Source organism: Ambystoma mexicanum, chromosome 12 (assembly GCF_040938575.1).
Source record: "Ambystoma mexicanum isolate Mex_15411 chromosome 12, UKY_AmexF1_1, whole genome shotgun sequence".
Classification (NCBI taxonomy): Eukaryota; Metazoa; Chordata; class Amphibia; order Caudata; family Ambystomatidae; genus Ambystoma; species Ambystoma mexicanum.
Window position 1 is genome coordinate 79,324,003 of NC_090936.1, and position 16,775 is coordinate 79,340,777.

At 45.8% G+C, this 16,775-nt stretch overlaps 1 protein-coding gene across 2 annotated transcripts in view; it reads right to left on the minus strand.

The window, feature by feature from the left end:
* The window catches only part of RSBN1L (round spermatid basic protein 1 like), a 473,016-nt gene that overhangs the window by 308,635 nt on the left and 147,606 nt on the right, over window positions 1-16,775 (minus strand). The window lies entirely within an intron of this gene.

Genomic DNA, 16,775 nt, shown 5'->3' on the forward strand with positions numbered 1-16,775 from the left:
TTATGGTTGCAGGAAATGGACGCCTACTGTCAAGTTGTTGGATCAGTACCATTAAACAAGTGCACCTGGGCAATTGTCAGCACATTTGTTTGCAACTCTTCCTGGGACCCTCTTGGTCTCAAAACCCAGTCCCATCCTCCAGAATTTCAATCGAGCCTAAGGCACCGCTAAGAGACAAAAGGCCATGACCAGGAAGCCTCTGGAACCACGATGCTGAGATGCTGTCATGATTCCCGAAAAGAGTGCAGGTGCTGAATGTCAGCTATCTTCTCAGACATTAGACAAATCCAAGAGGCTAAACTCACCCAAAAGGTGAGCACTTGATTGACGTGTTTGCTGTTAACAGAAAAGTTATAATGCGGTTCCCAAATGGGAAACGAACATAGGAATCATCTTGAACCTTTTTTTGGGAGTTAAGGTTTGAGAGGGGACAGATAAGAGCATGGTGTAAAACACAGGCAAGTTTGTCTTGGGCACCATGAAAAGAATGCAAGGTACTTTACTGGAATGACAAGTTCGACAAATATTGCCAAAGCAAATACACGACATACATAAACGTTACATTCTCTTCAGTGGTGATCATTTTATTTTCATCTTTTATTGTAAGCATCCATGCTGCTTTATGCACATGGTCTTCTTTGGTTGCATGCATAAAAATATTTTGTGTGCTCTCTGTTAATTCTGGTCTTGTCCAGAGATGAGGCAATGCTGTTCTTGTCCAGATTTACTCGCAGACTTCTGTTTTGATGCAAAACGTAGGGAAATAAGGGGACAGTAAAGGAGGAATTCTCTCTCATTTTCTACTTCTCCCAAGTCACATTGTCAAATAATAAGTCTGCTGAGTGTAGCAGTTGGTGGCGGAGGAGTCGAAAAGCTGGTGCTGCAGTCCGTTTTCCCTGCTGGTTGCTGGTGCTGCAAGGAGGAAGTACTAAACCCCCTTTCAGGCACGGAGCGCCGCAGTCTCTGCTGAGTCTAGCAGTTAGTGGCAGTGGGAGGTGGCTACCTCTGGCCGTACCCCTTTGTTCGTTGGCCCTAGTGATCATCGGCAAAGGTAATATTAGAGCTGGATGCTTAAACGATGCGAGCCTGAACGCGACGCCAAACTCGAATCCAAGGGGAGTTGTCTACCCTCGCATCTACACCCAGAATCGAAAGACCAAGAATGGATGACCAAGCCACTGCTCCCATCGCAAATCCGAATAAAGAGGTGAGGACTCCCCCCACCCCCAAACACTCTCTCCCTCTTATGGCAGTTAATAAGGCAATACCCTTGTAACTACTAAAAAGATCCATTACTTCCCGTCTAGATATTACTGACAAGGAGATGCTAGGAGTGGAGGGTGAGGTTGGTATCCTTCCACATTCACTTCAGGAATCAGATGGAGGCGATGTTACAGGAAGCACAAGGGCAAATGATCCTATTACCACTCCCCCAGTGGAAGTAGAAGGAGTGGGTATTCAATCTCCAAATGCAACATACTTATTGCGATTAGCACCCAAACCCTTAAATATATCATCGAGGGCTGATAGTGACTCGATAGATCCATTGGACATTGAGAGATTAGGGAAGACGGTGACACTTAAGAACTTAATTCCCCTGAAAATAATTCCCAAGTGTCTATGAGTCATCCACTGCAAAAACTTACAGGGAAAGAAGGGGTTGAACCTCCTAAAGCAATGCCAAGTTCTATGTTGGTCCTAAGGTTATCGCACAACATTTCTCTCATTCAAGCCTCTCTAAACAGTAAAGCCAATAGAAAATTGAACAACCATTCCTCTCAGGTCGCAGAGGTGTTAACAGAGCTTGCCTCTCCTATTCGCCAAGGGAGGTGTTGCTCAATAAACTCTCCATCCCTCGCTTTAAGAAGGGGTGATAAACTGGAGGGTGAAATAATTTTGTCGGTGAGAGGGGATGAGGCTTAGGAGGTGGAGTCTCATATTGTCAACTCTGGCTTTGCAGTCTACGGCTATTCCAACAGTTGACTTGCGCAGATCCCCCATACCATCTGCAATTCTATTAAACTCTACACCTGATGCGTCTGTGTCAAGCCTCAATGATTCATTTATTTCACCCGAAATTCCGGTGCATGAGAAGCAAGGGGGGGAGGAGGGGCCTAGATGTCCCAAATGCAATCCATCATCAGGTCAGCGCTGACTATTTCACTGTCTCGTTTCATTAAATTGTATGAATCAATCAATGAAGACTTCAAGGACCAAGCCACTTCCTAGCGATGGTTCATACAGAGGCTTTCACAGCAATTCAAAACAGACTCAATTATGAAGCAGAGCAATCTAACAAATGTCAAAACAGACTCTGATTTGACAAGAGCCAAACAAGCTGATAAAACATCAATGATGGATGCCATTCTTGAATCCCAAAGTTGGATCAGAGTAATGACTGAAGCAGGAGACAACTGGGAGACAGTGCGTACTGCCAAGCCTGATTAAAAATAACCGTAGGAAAGAAACTAAAGCATCAAGTTCTACATCCAGAACAAAAGTAAACCAGACTGTGGTCTCAAATCTGGAGGTCATTGTCAATACGGAAGAACCAAGAGAGGGAGGCTGTCTTTTGCAGATATCTGATGGAAGAGCCCGTGAGCCCCCTGTGATGCTAAGCAAGAGATTTCAATGATGCAACCTTTAAACTACTAATCCTAGCCAAAAAGGACAGAGGGACCCGATCAGGGAACTGCTGATAGAAGTCTGGCTGAGGAGGGAGGTCCAAGGAATGTCAATTCCAGCGATCCGAAAGCCAGTGTTTGCAATCTTTGGGAGAAACCCGAAATCAATGCGCCTGGACCCTCCCGTCCAACAAAAGAAATCGAAAAATATGGTTGCAATCATAAAGACAAAATCCAACGCTTCCAGAACTTTCATAAGCAATCTAAAGATTCTCCCCCAACCACCTGACTAAGCCCAGGCTCATTCGCAGTGCAAAGCTAGTTAAGCCCTCCTAGGAGGTAATAGGACCATGATCCAGTCTGGACCTGCTCTTCAAGAGCGGTTGGACCTGTCAGCCCAGAGAAAGAAGATAATGAATCAATTTCAGTGCTCGAATTTTCAGTTTATTCGATTGAATCGACCAGTGAGGCCCTCGAAAGGAGTCGGGAACAGTAATCTCCAAGCCACAGCAGAGCAGGGCAGGGCTCCAAGCTCTCAGAGGGATGAATCGTTGCCAACATTGGCCCAAAAAAGATAGATGGCTGAAAAAAAAAGAAAAAATGCTTCACTGTGTCTCCCAACCATTTCAAGCGGTAGTGGCCACAAAAAAAAAAGGAAGATAGAAAGGTAGCTACAAAAGTAACAGAAATTAAGCATGATGCAATAACTATAACTTTAGAGCGTCATTCCCAAGTAAATGACGATCTTATATTGAACAGGAGTAACGTAATGATCCTACTCCATCATATACCGGCATTACGTGTAATAACCTCAGATGACATCTCTGTAGTGGATTTTGTTAAACACAAACTGATTGGGTCCTGTTACATGCAAGATTAGAGTGAATTAAAAGAAACCTTGTGGGAGGCAGCTGGAGAGTTCTGGTCACTGGGTTTTGAGCTAACCCAAGAATTAAACTGTAGAGGGAGGGTGGGAGGGGCTGTGTCATGGCCATGGGGCAGAACCCCAGTACTTCACTTCACGCAGGGTCTCAATGGACCCAGTCTTGGCACCAAGCTCATTTGAAAGTGTGCATGGCACACAGAACACCAAAGGCACGTGCAGCAAGGCTGGGCCCTGTTCTCACAGGGAAGGCACGTGCAGAAGACAGAGGGAGGAGCTAAGTGGGGCCACAAGGCGGGGCCTAAGGGGAGTGGCTGGGGCCAGGCTATATAAGCCAGCCCCACCCGCATACTGGTGCTTCGCGTTCGTTTGCTGAGAGCAGCGTAACACTTACCGCCGTTCAGAGGACTCTTACCTGATTCAACACGTGCGCCTTCAGTCTCTGGAACCCTCTAACACCTACCTGGTTCAACACATGCATCTCCAGTCTCCGGATACCTCGACCATCTTACCTGAATTCTGCCACACCGTCGATGTAAGCGCTGCCATCTGCTCCCGACTCCGCTGCATACACCTTAACTGCCTTCCGGAATCCTCTGCAGGTACCGCCCAGCATCCTTACCTGCTCCGAATTTCACCAACACGGGCCTTCATCGGGCGCAGCCTCCACGTGGATCTTCATCTCCAGCAACCTGAAGGAGTCGGACACCGCTCGCCAGCCATCGCTGCTCTGCAGCGCCTGCAAGGGAATAAGAGACACAAGGTGAGCGGTCACACAGACTAACTCACTAAAGCAGCACTACTCACGAACTTGCCACAGTTCCTAAAAACTACCTACTTACCAGTGGTGGGACCATCTGGAGCAGACTCTTCTCTCCATCACGTGCTCCTGGGTCATCATCATCTGCAGGGGAGAGAGAACAATATACCATCACAAACAATCTAACTTGAGACAGTATTGTTACAAGAATACAGATAACAACCATCATTATAAAAACGTACCGCCAAGACGGAATGGTCGAAGCCGGTCTGGACCGCCAAAACTTGGACCAGTGATGCAACTAGGTCCATCCGCAGCGACCCTGCTAAAGACGGAGCGTTCATCTTTACATACAAACAAGTGAGCCTGCACTTCGTACCCAAGAAGGAAGGCGACCTCAGAATGTTCATCGACTACAGGGCATTGAATCAAATAATGGTCAAGAACAGCTACCCTGTGCCACTCATCCCAGAATTACTTGAGCAGGTAAAAAGTGCTCAAATCTACACTAAACTCGTACGAGTTAAAAGTGGTGACGAGTGGAAAACAGCTTTCCAGACCAAATACGGACTCTCGAGTACCAGGTGATGCCCTTTGGGCTATGCAATGCACCAGCGGCATTCCAGTTCTTTATGAACGACGTGCTCCATGAACTACTGGATGTCTGTGTTCACGTTTACATTGACAATATTTTAATCTATTCGCAGTCCAAGGAAGAACATATTGGCCACATAAGAGCAGTGTTGCAAAAGCTCTGTCAGCACCCATTGTTTGCTAAACTAGAAAAATGCTCCTTCCACGTCACAGAGGTCGAGTTTTTGGGCTATATGCTACTCCATGAGGAGTTCATATGGACACACGCAAGGTTGAAGCTATTCTTCGATGGCCTTCCCCAACATCTACCAAAGGGGTACAAAGTGTACTGGGTTTTGCCAATTTTTATAGACGATTTATACAACAATTCCCGCAAATCGTCCATCCGATCACGTCTATTCTAAAAAAAGAACAAGAAATTCTTTTGGTCAGTGGAGGCCAAACAGGCCTTCCAGGAATTAAAACAAGCCTTCACCTTAGCGCCTGTACTGCGACGTCCTCGGCCTAATCTGCCTTATGTAGTGGAAACTGACGCTTCCAGTATTGCCATGGGGGCAGTGTTATCACAAAGAGACCCTGAGAGAGGGCAGCTTCATCCTATAGCATTCTGGTCCCGCATGTTTTCTGCACCTGAACGAAACTACGCAATAACAGACAAAGAGCTCCTGGCAATCAAAGGAGTCTTCAACACTTGGAGACATTACCTTTTGGGAGCGAAACACACGGTCACTGTTATTACCGATCACCGTAATCTACAATATTTGAAAACTGCCAAGGCTCAATCCTCACGCCTACTCCGCTGGGCATCATTCTTTGCTGAGTATGATTTTGTAATAACCTACCGGCCTGGAGTGCGCAACGGAAAAGCTGACGCTCTATCGAGAATGGGAGAGGACCAGGACACCTTCAATCCCTCCAACCCCATAGCCATAATCCCCGAAGAGCGGATGCAACACCAGATAGCCGTTACTACCTGCTGGGAAGAACTAAAGACTGACTGCCAAGCTCAGATGGATCCGACCGCCCAAAGGAGTGGTTAAGGAAGGGAGAACAATACTCCATCAGAAATAATCTGCTGTACTTTCAGGAAAGATTATATGTTCAGGAAAAAGAATTACGTACCAAGATTATAGCGAACTACCATGTGTCGTTGGTAGAAGGACACCCTGGGTTCGCCAAGACCAGGGCCAAGATCCATAAGAACTATTGTTGGCCCTCTTGGAGGAAGGATGTCGCCCATTTCCACGTGCGGAGTCTGTGCACAAAATAAATCCCAAAAACAAAACCCTGCAGGGCAATTGAGACCAATGGAGATGCCACCAACACTGTGTCATACATTATCCATGGACTTCATCACCGATATACCACCCTGCTAAGGGTTTAATACAATCCTGGTCGTGGTAGACCTGTTCTCCAAGATGGCACACTTTATCCCACTGCAGCTACTTTGGCCACAGTATTTTTGGAACAGATCGTTCGACTGCATGGTTTCCCACCCGTATTGGTTTCTGACCGAGAATCCCAGTTTGTTTCAGCCTTTTGAAGAAAGTGTGGTAAACTAGCTCGAATTGACCTTGGGCTTTCTACAAGTCACCATCCCCAAACCGATGGTCAAACAGAGAACAAACCAGACGAGTTCGCCTACAACTCAATTCATACCAGCACTGGACAGACCCTGTTTTACACAATGAACGGTCGGCACCCAAGAACATCTTCCTTTGACCCCCCTGGACGAGTTGGAAATGCCGGCGGTTACATCATTGCATAAAAGAATTACTCAATCTCTAAAAGAAGCCAGTGAGAACTTAAGGCGAGCTAAGGAGCAGCAAAAGAAAATTTGCAGACCGGCACAGGAGGGAGGCTCTGCATTATCATGTCGGGGATAAAGTATGGTTGGCGTCCAAAAACATTCCTTTAAAAGGCCCTTGTGCCTTTCGGCTACGATATTTGGGCCCATACTCCAATAAGGCTGTCGTAAACCCTGCGGCCATGAAATTGGATTTACCACCCAACATGCGAATCCACCCATTATTTCAGTTCTCCCTTCTAAAGCCAGTGGAACAAGACACTCTAATTCAAACACTGCCGGAACCAGAGATCATCGCCGGCGAACTTGATTATGAAGTAAAGGACATCCTGGACTCCCAAGAAAATACGTTCAAAACTGTACTCTCTCATTGATTGGGAGGGTTACGGCCCTCAGGATCGTACTTGGGAACCTACTGAATTTGTCCATGCCCCACGACTCAGACAATTCCACCAGAACAACCCCAACCAAACCGGAACAGGAGATAAGACCCACTGTGAGAGGGGCCTTGAGGGGGAGTGCTGTCATGGCCACTGGGCAGGAGCCCAGTACTTCACTTCATGCAGGGTCCCAATGGACCCAATCTTGGCACCTATGGCACCAAGCTCATTTCAAAGTGTGCATGGCACACAGAACACCAAAGGCACGTGCAGCAAGGCCGGGCGGGGCCCTGTTATCATAGGGAAGGCACGTGCAGAAGACAGAGGGAGGAGCTAGGTGGGGCCACAAGGCGGGGCCTAAGGGGAGTGGCTGGGGCCAGGGTATATAAACCAGCCCCACCCGCATACTGGCGCTTCGCGTTAGTTTGCTGAGAGCAGCGTAACGCTTACTGCCGTTCAGAGGACTCTTACCTGATTCAGCACGTGCGCCTTCACTCTCCGGATACCTTGACCATCTTACCTGAATTCTGCCACACCAGCGCCGGAAAGACTGCCATCTGCTTCCACTCTGCAGTCGCTGTGCACGCCTTACCTGAAGTCGCACCATTGTCAGAAGCTTCGCCATCCGCTTCTCATTCTGCATTCGCTGCGCACGCCTTACCTGAGGCCACACCATCGCTGGAAGCGCTGCCATCTGCTCCTGACTCCGTCGCAGCCGCATACACCTTACCTGCCTTCCGGAATCCTGCACAGGTACCGCCCAGCATCCTTACCTGCTCCGAATTTCATCAACACGGGGCTTTCATCGGGCGCAGCCTCCACGGGGATCTTCATCTCCGGCAACCTGAAGGAGTCGGACACTGCTCGTTAGCCATCGCCGCTCTGCAGCGCCTGCAAGGGAATAAGAGACACAAGGTGAGAGGTCACACAGACTTTTACTCGCTAAAGCAGCACTACTCACGAACTTGCTGCAGTTCCTAAAAACTACCTACTTACCAGTGGTGGGACCATCCGGAGCAGACTCTTCTCTCCATCACACGCTCCTGGGTCATCTTCATCATCTGCAGGGGAGAGAGAACAATATACCATCATGAACAATCTAACTTGAGGCAGTATTGTTACAAGAATACGGACAACAACCATCATTGTAAAAACTTACCGCCAAGACGGAATGGTCGCAGCCGGTCTGGACCGCCACAACTTGGACCAGTGACTCAACTAGGTTCATCCGCAGCGCCCCTGCTGAAGAAAGCAGGACGGAGAGATCATCTTTACATACAAACAGGTGAGCCTGTATGGGTAAACTTCTACGCACTACCTTTTGGCACGAAAGGGCAGAGGGGAACTGCGACTCCACCACTCTATCCTTACTGCCTCTCACCTTATCACAGGAACAAGCCCAGCCTTCAGGATTCCCGGCAAGGCAGCAGTTGGGGAAGAGAAGCGACCAGAGGGAGCCAGACCCAGGGAGGGCTCCAACCGTGCCCCATCGTCCCTGCAGAGACCAGGTGAGCATAACAGGATCCTTGCGTGAGCCAAGATATAAATCACGAGATTTCCAGAGGGAGGAGCATCAAACAAAATTGGAACGTGTTAGAGGGCCTCTAGCCCAGAGAAGAGCCACTGTTAAACGGTGTGGAGACGAAGAGAGTACAGACATCCTGGACAATACAGCTACTCCTCTGAAAATTACATTTTCTAGGACACCCAAAGTCGATAGAATGGTGGGGCTTGATAATCATCAATCTGAATTTACCTAATGGTGAAGATTGGGACTGGATCCAGACAGCTTTGGCTCCCTCGAAAGAAAATGAATGTGAGGCTAGGGAGACGAGGACTCTTCAGATTGGTTCCTGGAACACTAGGGGATTTGCCCACCTCCTTAATAAAGACAATATGAATTGGTCCTCCTTTAACATTATATGCCTAAAAGAGACATGGCTGCGAGAGAGCCCGATGTGCTATGGCTATATCCCATTCTTAAATCCAGAAAGAAAGGGCTGTAGTGGTAGATCTTATTTGGGCTTGTTGACACTTCTTAAAATGGGATCAGGTATGAAAATCCTAAAACACAGTATCCCTAATCGTTGGCCCCAAATATTGACGATTGAATTTGTGCGTGAAGATTCCACTGTGTCAGCAATTGTTGTCCTGATGAATATGTATTGGAACCTGGTAAAAGAGGGAAAGGATCAATTCATGGGTGGTGTTATGGATGGGATTGATTAGGCCAGGGTAGAGGCGGAAGATCCATTTATCATACTATACGGGGACCTGAATATTAGATTGAATCAGATGTACTCCCCGAGAAATCTCGGGGTAAACTACATAGCATTAGGCGATTAAGAGCTAATACATCGTTTCAAGAAATGGGAGCTCGAGAATTGTTTATGCTGAAAAACAACATTGAAGGAGACATTCACGCTAAGTATACGTGGCGAGGTGGCCCAGCTAAGGCAACTCTAGATTACTTCCTTGTATCATATAATGTTCTGAGAGGAGTAAAGTCACTGGTGGCTATGGATATGGAATCCAGCGACCAATCATTCGTGAAATTTAGCTGGGTCTGCCTGTTAATAAAAAAGTTGGAGACGAAAGGCTTAGAGGTCCAGGTCTCACAAGGCCGTAACAGGCTCCAGGTGAATTCTGAGTATGTCCTAAAGATGACAGCCATACTAAAGTCGAGGCTGGAAAGAAAGGACACAAACCTAAATTACTCTCCTCTAATGGCCGACTATCAACAGACTGATCACAGAATGATCAAGCCAGAGTTTGCGATAAAACACAGGTATAGAATAAAACATGTGATTGAACGCAAGAAATATAGAGTCGATATGAAAGCGTTAAGGCACGCTCCCCTGGTCAGTCAACTGCATAGTAAAAAAAAACGCAACAGCAATATAAGAATTGGCTACAGAACTTTAGAGCTGAACGTATGCAAACTGAAGGCGAGAACATGCTTGAAGTGCTTAGTAAAAAGAACTTTAGACTTAACGTGGGAGTGGATTAATAAGGTGGACACTTCGCAGGAAGCCTTACAGATTCCTTTGGTTTCCGAGCAGCAAGGGCTTGATCACTTTGGGTCACTCTTCTCGGTACAGAAGAGCGAGGCACTGGAATAACCTTCCTCAAACTCCATCCATTGGGTTTGGGCCCCGAATATGCAGGACATTTTATACCTAATCCTGAATCTGAGCTCCTCCAGGGCCCCCGGCCCTGACTGCCTTTCTAATCACATCTTAAACCAAACTCTTAGGGAGTGGTCTGAATTTTCGTACTCGCTATTCTGGCAAACCATGACCGAAAAAAGAATGCCTGATTCGTGGAAAAAGGCTCGACACCGGAAACTACCGCCCGATAGCCTTGCTTGACACGTTAGGGAAAATCTTTGTTTCCATTATACTGAAACGGTTGTTAACCTGGGCTAAAGAGTCTGGCCATCCGGATCCCCGACAAACAGGTTTTGTGAAGGGCATAAGCACCTCCTTGAACCTCTTCCCATTGAACCTCCTTAAGCTCCAGTCCATTAGAGAAAAGACAAAATTGTATGTGGCTTTTGTGGACTTGGAACAGTCATTTCATAGCGTCAACAAGGAACGTTTATGGTCCAAGATGAGGGCCTGGAATTGCCATGTTAACCTTATAGAGGCAATGAAAGAGTTATATACAGGTATCACGATGCAAGTCCGCTTGAATCAATAGGGACTCATGTCTGATCAGATTAACAAAGGTTTGAAGCAGGGTTGCTCCTTGGCACTGATCCACTTCAACTTGTATATCTCGGATATGGGCATAAACCAAAATAAAGTAAGAGGATTCCCTCCTTAGATCAATGGAATGCTGATGCCTTGGATTATATATGCAGATGATATGATCCTGACAGATAGAACCCCAGTAGGTTTGCAAAGGCGCTTAGAGGCCCACCAAGAGTCAATGTAAAAAAAAACTAAAATCATGTTTGTAAACAGCAAAGCAAAAAAGCTAAATCTGAAATTCAGGTGGCAACTTGGCCATGACCCTCTGGAATGCATCGACTACCATCTATTTGGGAGTGTGTAAACCAGAGCCTGGTGGAAACACCCTGAGGCAATCTTCTAAGATCTAAGGTCAAAAATCTATATGCTCAGTGAATGGTTCTACACCGACGGTTTGGGAAATTTCCCACGATGCCTCTGATCATATTTTACAACCAGAAAGTCACTCCTATCCTGTCATATGGGGCGGAGTCTGGGCTCAATTTGACGTGGCAGATGTGGGAAATTCTGGAAGGCGCTTTTTGGAAGTAAGTTTTTCGACTTCCGAGCAGTACCCCAATGGCCTGTATTAGATTTGAACTAGGTCTCCCATCACTTTACTCTGTATCACTCTGGAAAACCCTCACCTTGTTTCGAAAATTCCCTACTGGCACATGCCGCCCCTCAGTTGACTATCCTGGGCCACTATCCCGAAGAGCTAGGCCTTGGCCTTTTCACCAATTGGAAGGATAAATGTGTTGGTTGTTTGTTAGAAATAAACCCCTCCACAGACCTCCTAACATCCAACCCGGCGGCTGTGAAAAAGAAACTTCAACAACAGGATTGGATATTGACCCCGCAGAAAGGAAACCAACTTTCTCTGATGAAGGCCTATGCAGTGGAATGCAAGGCCTTAAAAGTGGTCCCCAAATATATGAAGAAGTTCCCATGCCCAGTATCTAGAGGCCATTTTATGAGAATGTGTTTAAATCTATCTCACTAACGAGGTGTTGGTGGCACGAAAGCAACTTGATAAGCACCTCATAACTTGTAGGTTTTGCCTAAAACCAGGGGAGCCCGAACCGCTGATTGTGTACGCCTTACTGTATGTTGCACTCACCATCTGGGATCTTTCATTAGTATGGCCCCCTGACTAACAGTGGATGAATGGTGGCTAAAGTTTTTAGCAGGGCAAAGTCAGTCCCTAATATTTGTAGTGGTTACATTTTTTAATGAACTTTTTAATAAATAATTGTCTTTTATGAAGATAATGTTTTGAAGGCCATATGTTCAAAATACACTTATTGAATAACAACACTTTGATATGAATAATTATTGAACCGCTTCATTAACGGACTAGCAATAGTGTGCAGGGGACGGGAGGGCTCCAGAATATTGGACATTCGTCTTCTCTTTACAAAATTGTAGTAGACCTGTGCCAGATCCACTTTTTCTCCCCCACACCTTGAAAAACTTTAAAATTTAATTTATTTTTGACCTCTCACTGTATAAATTTGGAGTGCATCCACATTTTTTTCTTTTTTTTTTCCAGAGCAAAAGAGTGCCAGATCTTGAGTGGTGAAGGCGTGAAGCTGAATTAAGGTAAACGTTCTTACCCATTGAGTCAAGGACTTTGCCCAAGGAGAGGCTTTAGAATACATATCACATGCAGCTAACGCAGAGGAGTGGTGCCATGGATCAGAGGCAAACAAACCTTTTCTGGTGAGGTGCTGTTGTCAATCTTTTTATTCACCAGACAAGCCAAACGAGGCATCAGTCACACCTTCTGCTAGCATGACTTTTGTAAATAAATGCCAGTGCACTCCTATGCCCAATTTAGAAAATACCCCTGCTAGCCCACCCTGTTAAGTCTGAGGGGTGTCAGGCAGGGAGATGTCTCTTAAAACAGCAAGCAGGAGGCGGAGGAGCACATATGAGCTGCAGACTTCACTGGGTCAAGAGAAGGTGAAGGAGACATTAAAGGTTGAGGAGCTGGTGGTGGCATCATAGGCGAAACTGCCTGTGTCCCAGTGTCTGTGTTATAGCCAGAGATTGGAGGAGTATCGGAGTCACAGACTAGAAAACCAGAGGAGCCACCACAGCCAACGTTGGTGGGCAACACCCAACTCGAGTGGAAGGCTGGGGGCATGACTCACTTAAGGGCTTGGAAGAAGATCTTCATTTGATGAGTACATAAAAGCTGAAAATCAGCTGAGAAAATAGTCACCAGAAGAATGTTGAGGATGAGGAGGAGGAGCAGGTCTTGAACATGAACCAGCAGACAAAGGCATAAAAAGAAAGGGTAGTAAGGATATTTGTGTATCGGTGGACTGCAGAATACAGCTTTGCAAAGGGTCTCTTCCCAAGGAAGCACTTGAAAGTGGGGGGCAGGGGACGAGGATCTAGGCTTCAGTCTCCCTCTGCTAAGCAGACCTCAAGGAACATGGACTCTTAAGTTGGTGTTCCCAAAATGGCCCCTCCTCTTCATGGGTGCTGTCTGTCATTCTGTGTAAAGACTTTTTTGACTGCACCACCCAACCTTCTAATGAGTGGTGATCTGAAGAACAAGATCATACACTAGCCATCCCCAGAGAGCTGGATGCAACTGCCTATTGAGAAGGTGTTAACCAACAAGCAATGGTCAGCTCAGGTAGACACAGGGATGGTGTACTGTAGATCGGAAAAAAACAGGACTGGATGGCCTCACACATGACCATGGGAAACTTGGTGAATCTATGTCACCGTTGACACCCTATCTGCTTTGCCCAGTAATGCACCAGGACTGTTACCACTAGAATGCCACTACCCTCTGCAGCCTCTGCCAGGCCTAGACCTAAACACCCAACATTCCAAGGCATAGCAAAGCTAATAGCCTGGTACAGCAGGTGGGAAACAGCCAAACTCAACATTGATTAGATTGTTAAGCCAGAGAGAGGTAAGGCCATGCTTGGTGAAATAGAAATAAGCCCACACTAGACCGAGAGGTTCCTGGAGACCTAAAGCACCAAACCTCTAACAGGGAGCAAACATTAACTCAGCAGGAACAGGAAGGTAATTGGGAACAGGGGGCCCTTGCGAACTGCACAGATACTCACCTCTGCACCATAAACCAGTTAGAAAGCGGCTATCCCCCACGACTAAATCGGCCATGCTACACACAATTATATACACATGAACAACTCAACTATCTTTAGAACCCAGCTATCCCCCACAATGAAAGAAAATCAGCCTAGCTGCACACAATCTCATATACAAGCACCACCTACGCTAGAATGCAGCTAGCCCCAAGACAATGCGGCCAAGCTGCACACATATTACTGGTCTCACACACCCTTCACACTACTTCTAGCATTAGAAGGCAGCTACCCACAATGAAAATTCGGTCTAGCTGCACGCACAGAGTGCTCTTTGACAGGGAGCCTCTTCTGGACTGCTCCTGGCATTAATCCGCAGTTCGGATCAGTAGTACCAGCAGAGCAATGGCAAACTAAGAAGCTCTACTATTACTACCTGGTCTGAAGAGAGACGTTAAAGGTTAAAACATGCACATTTTAATTTACAATGAAGTATGGATTACAAAAGGTTTACAATTAAAATATACTTGTATTCACTGTAAAAACACCATGGGGAATGGGAATTGCTTTCTTATGGCCATCTTCAAAATATAGGAGTAAAATACACACTCTCTAAAATGGTCCCAACCCACCGTCATTTGAAAGTCCCCTTAGTTCTTCCTACAACATTCCCGTCTATGTTTGTGTCCATTTGGGGAGCAAGCAGAAGGGGTTTCCTCTCCCGTTCTCTTGTACATGGTTTCCACATACCTAGGATAAAACCCTCGCACTGTAGAAGACATAAAAGCATGACCAATGCCATGACAAATGCGTACTAAATTCCTTGAACATTTTGCACAAAAAGGACAAGCCTGCGTGATCAGACAGTACCACAATTATGATGTGGCACAGTATTTAAACTTTGAAACAGAACAAAAAAAGAAAATGGCAGAGTGGAAATTGTACATCTGGCTCCTTTTCCAGGGAGTTACGAAAATGACAAAATCGCTTTTCTCACATACAACTCGTATCAACTGTTATTAAAATGGCTTCCCGTTATACAAGCTGTGAAAAGCAACATATATCTCGCCTGTGAGTCTGTTTTTGAGCACATTCTTATGTTTCATGCATATTCTCTCCACTTTGGCCTGAGCGAGGCGCCCTTCAGTGCTACATTTTGCGAGCACTGTTAACGCTGCTGGCTTGACACCTGTGAGGTGGCTTTACTGTGGCATAAATCAACGTAAAAGCAAAAAAGCGTATAATAGCCTTATGGCAACAGGCATGTACACATGCAACTCCATGCGCAACCACTGAACTCTCAGACAATATATTATTCGAATATTTAACGATCTCAGTTTTTAGGAATGCTAGGCTTCTAACATATCCTAGAATGTGTCCACAAATCGATAGTTGCCCATCCTATGCTTTTGATTTACAATGTTTTCATATTTCACAGGGTCAATTCTAGACTAGACTACATCAGGCGTCTGCATCTTGGTAGGTCCCAATTACTATTCAGGCGTTTGCACTGTGGAATAATTTTAAAGTTAATCCCAGGTCAAAAAGCCACCATGATTTACCTGGAAGGCCACAACACATCATCTCAAGCCCATCACAAGGCCAAAGACTAGGTATTATTAAGAAGCAATTGCCCCTCTAGACTAGACAATCACCTCACTGCACGTCTAATCTCTCTATTAGATTGATTAATCTAACAGGTTAGGGTTTACATTTTAGACTGAATTCACACTTCCTGAGCTTAAACCTTCAATTGTGTGTGCACATTACCACTGGGTCCGATTTTCACAACTACCAACACAACAACTAGTTAATTAAGTCAGGAGCGCCAGGCAACATCTGCCCATTTTATAGATTCTTCTCTAAGTGGTACATTGTTCATGACACTTTATTAAAAAACAAAAAGCACAAAAACAATAGCCCCCGAGCACCTAGCTGTGGAACAGCATCCAATGCCACTATGCAATACAAAAAGAAGATTACAAAAATGGATATTATTAGGTAGCCTCATAGTTGGTTCTCTAAAGTTTCACTATTATATCCATATAAACTGGATCGCGAGCAGTTTGCAAGTCAGAACCCATGGACCCTTTTCCAAATCTAACAGATATTTGACGCTCTACATTAAGGCATTACCTCAGATGTCAACCAGGAAAAACAAAGAACAAGCACAATGTTTTACCTTTACAACATCTAGGGGCCTGGGATAATGCTTGCTCTGTATTCATTTTGTCTCTCCCACCGTCCTAATCTTGGACAAGGCCACCGTCTGGTTTCATCTTGGGAGTCACAGAATTACTATTCAGGAATTTACCTGCGGTACTATAAATAAACTTTACAGGCATTTTAAACCTACTTATCATTCAGGATTGCCGAGGATGCTCTCAAGCTCTTCACACACCCAACACTACTTGATCTCTAACCTATAATTCTTCCAAAACTGCTTTGGAACCCAAATGTGTACATTAACCCAAAACATAATTCTTATCGCTAGAGGATAGTCCACAATATATGGACTAATAGACATCCACAATAATACAAACACACCACCCACCCGCCCAACTCTATTCCTGCGCCTGCAACCTCCTTCCATGCTTTCACTCCTCTGTTATTTCAATCTTGCTCTCGGTCTCAGCAGACCAAGTTCTGGCCTCCACAGAGAGGGCCGTAATATGCCACAGACGAGGATCAGTGCTTCAAAACGACTGCAGGTGCGATTTGGCGGTGTACAAAAGCATAGTAAACTTTAAAACCCTATCTGGAGCACTGCCTGCAGCCGGTCAATCTATTGTAGTTAAACGCGTCTTCAAGTATTACACAAGTGGCAATACCGTAAAAGATGCTAATTAAAGCAAACACTTTGGGTTTACTCAAGCAGAAGTGCTGACCTCATCTCCCAGTGATATTTTTAACAGTACA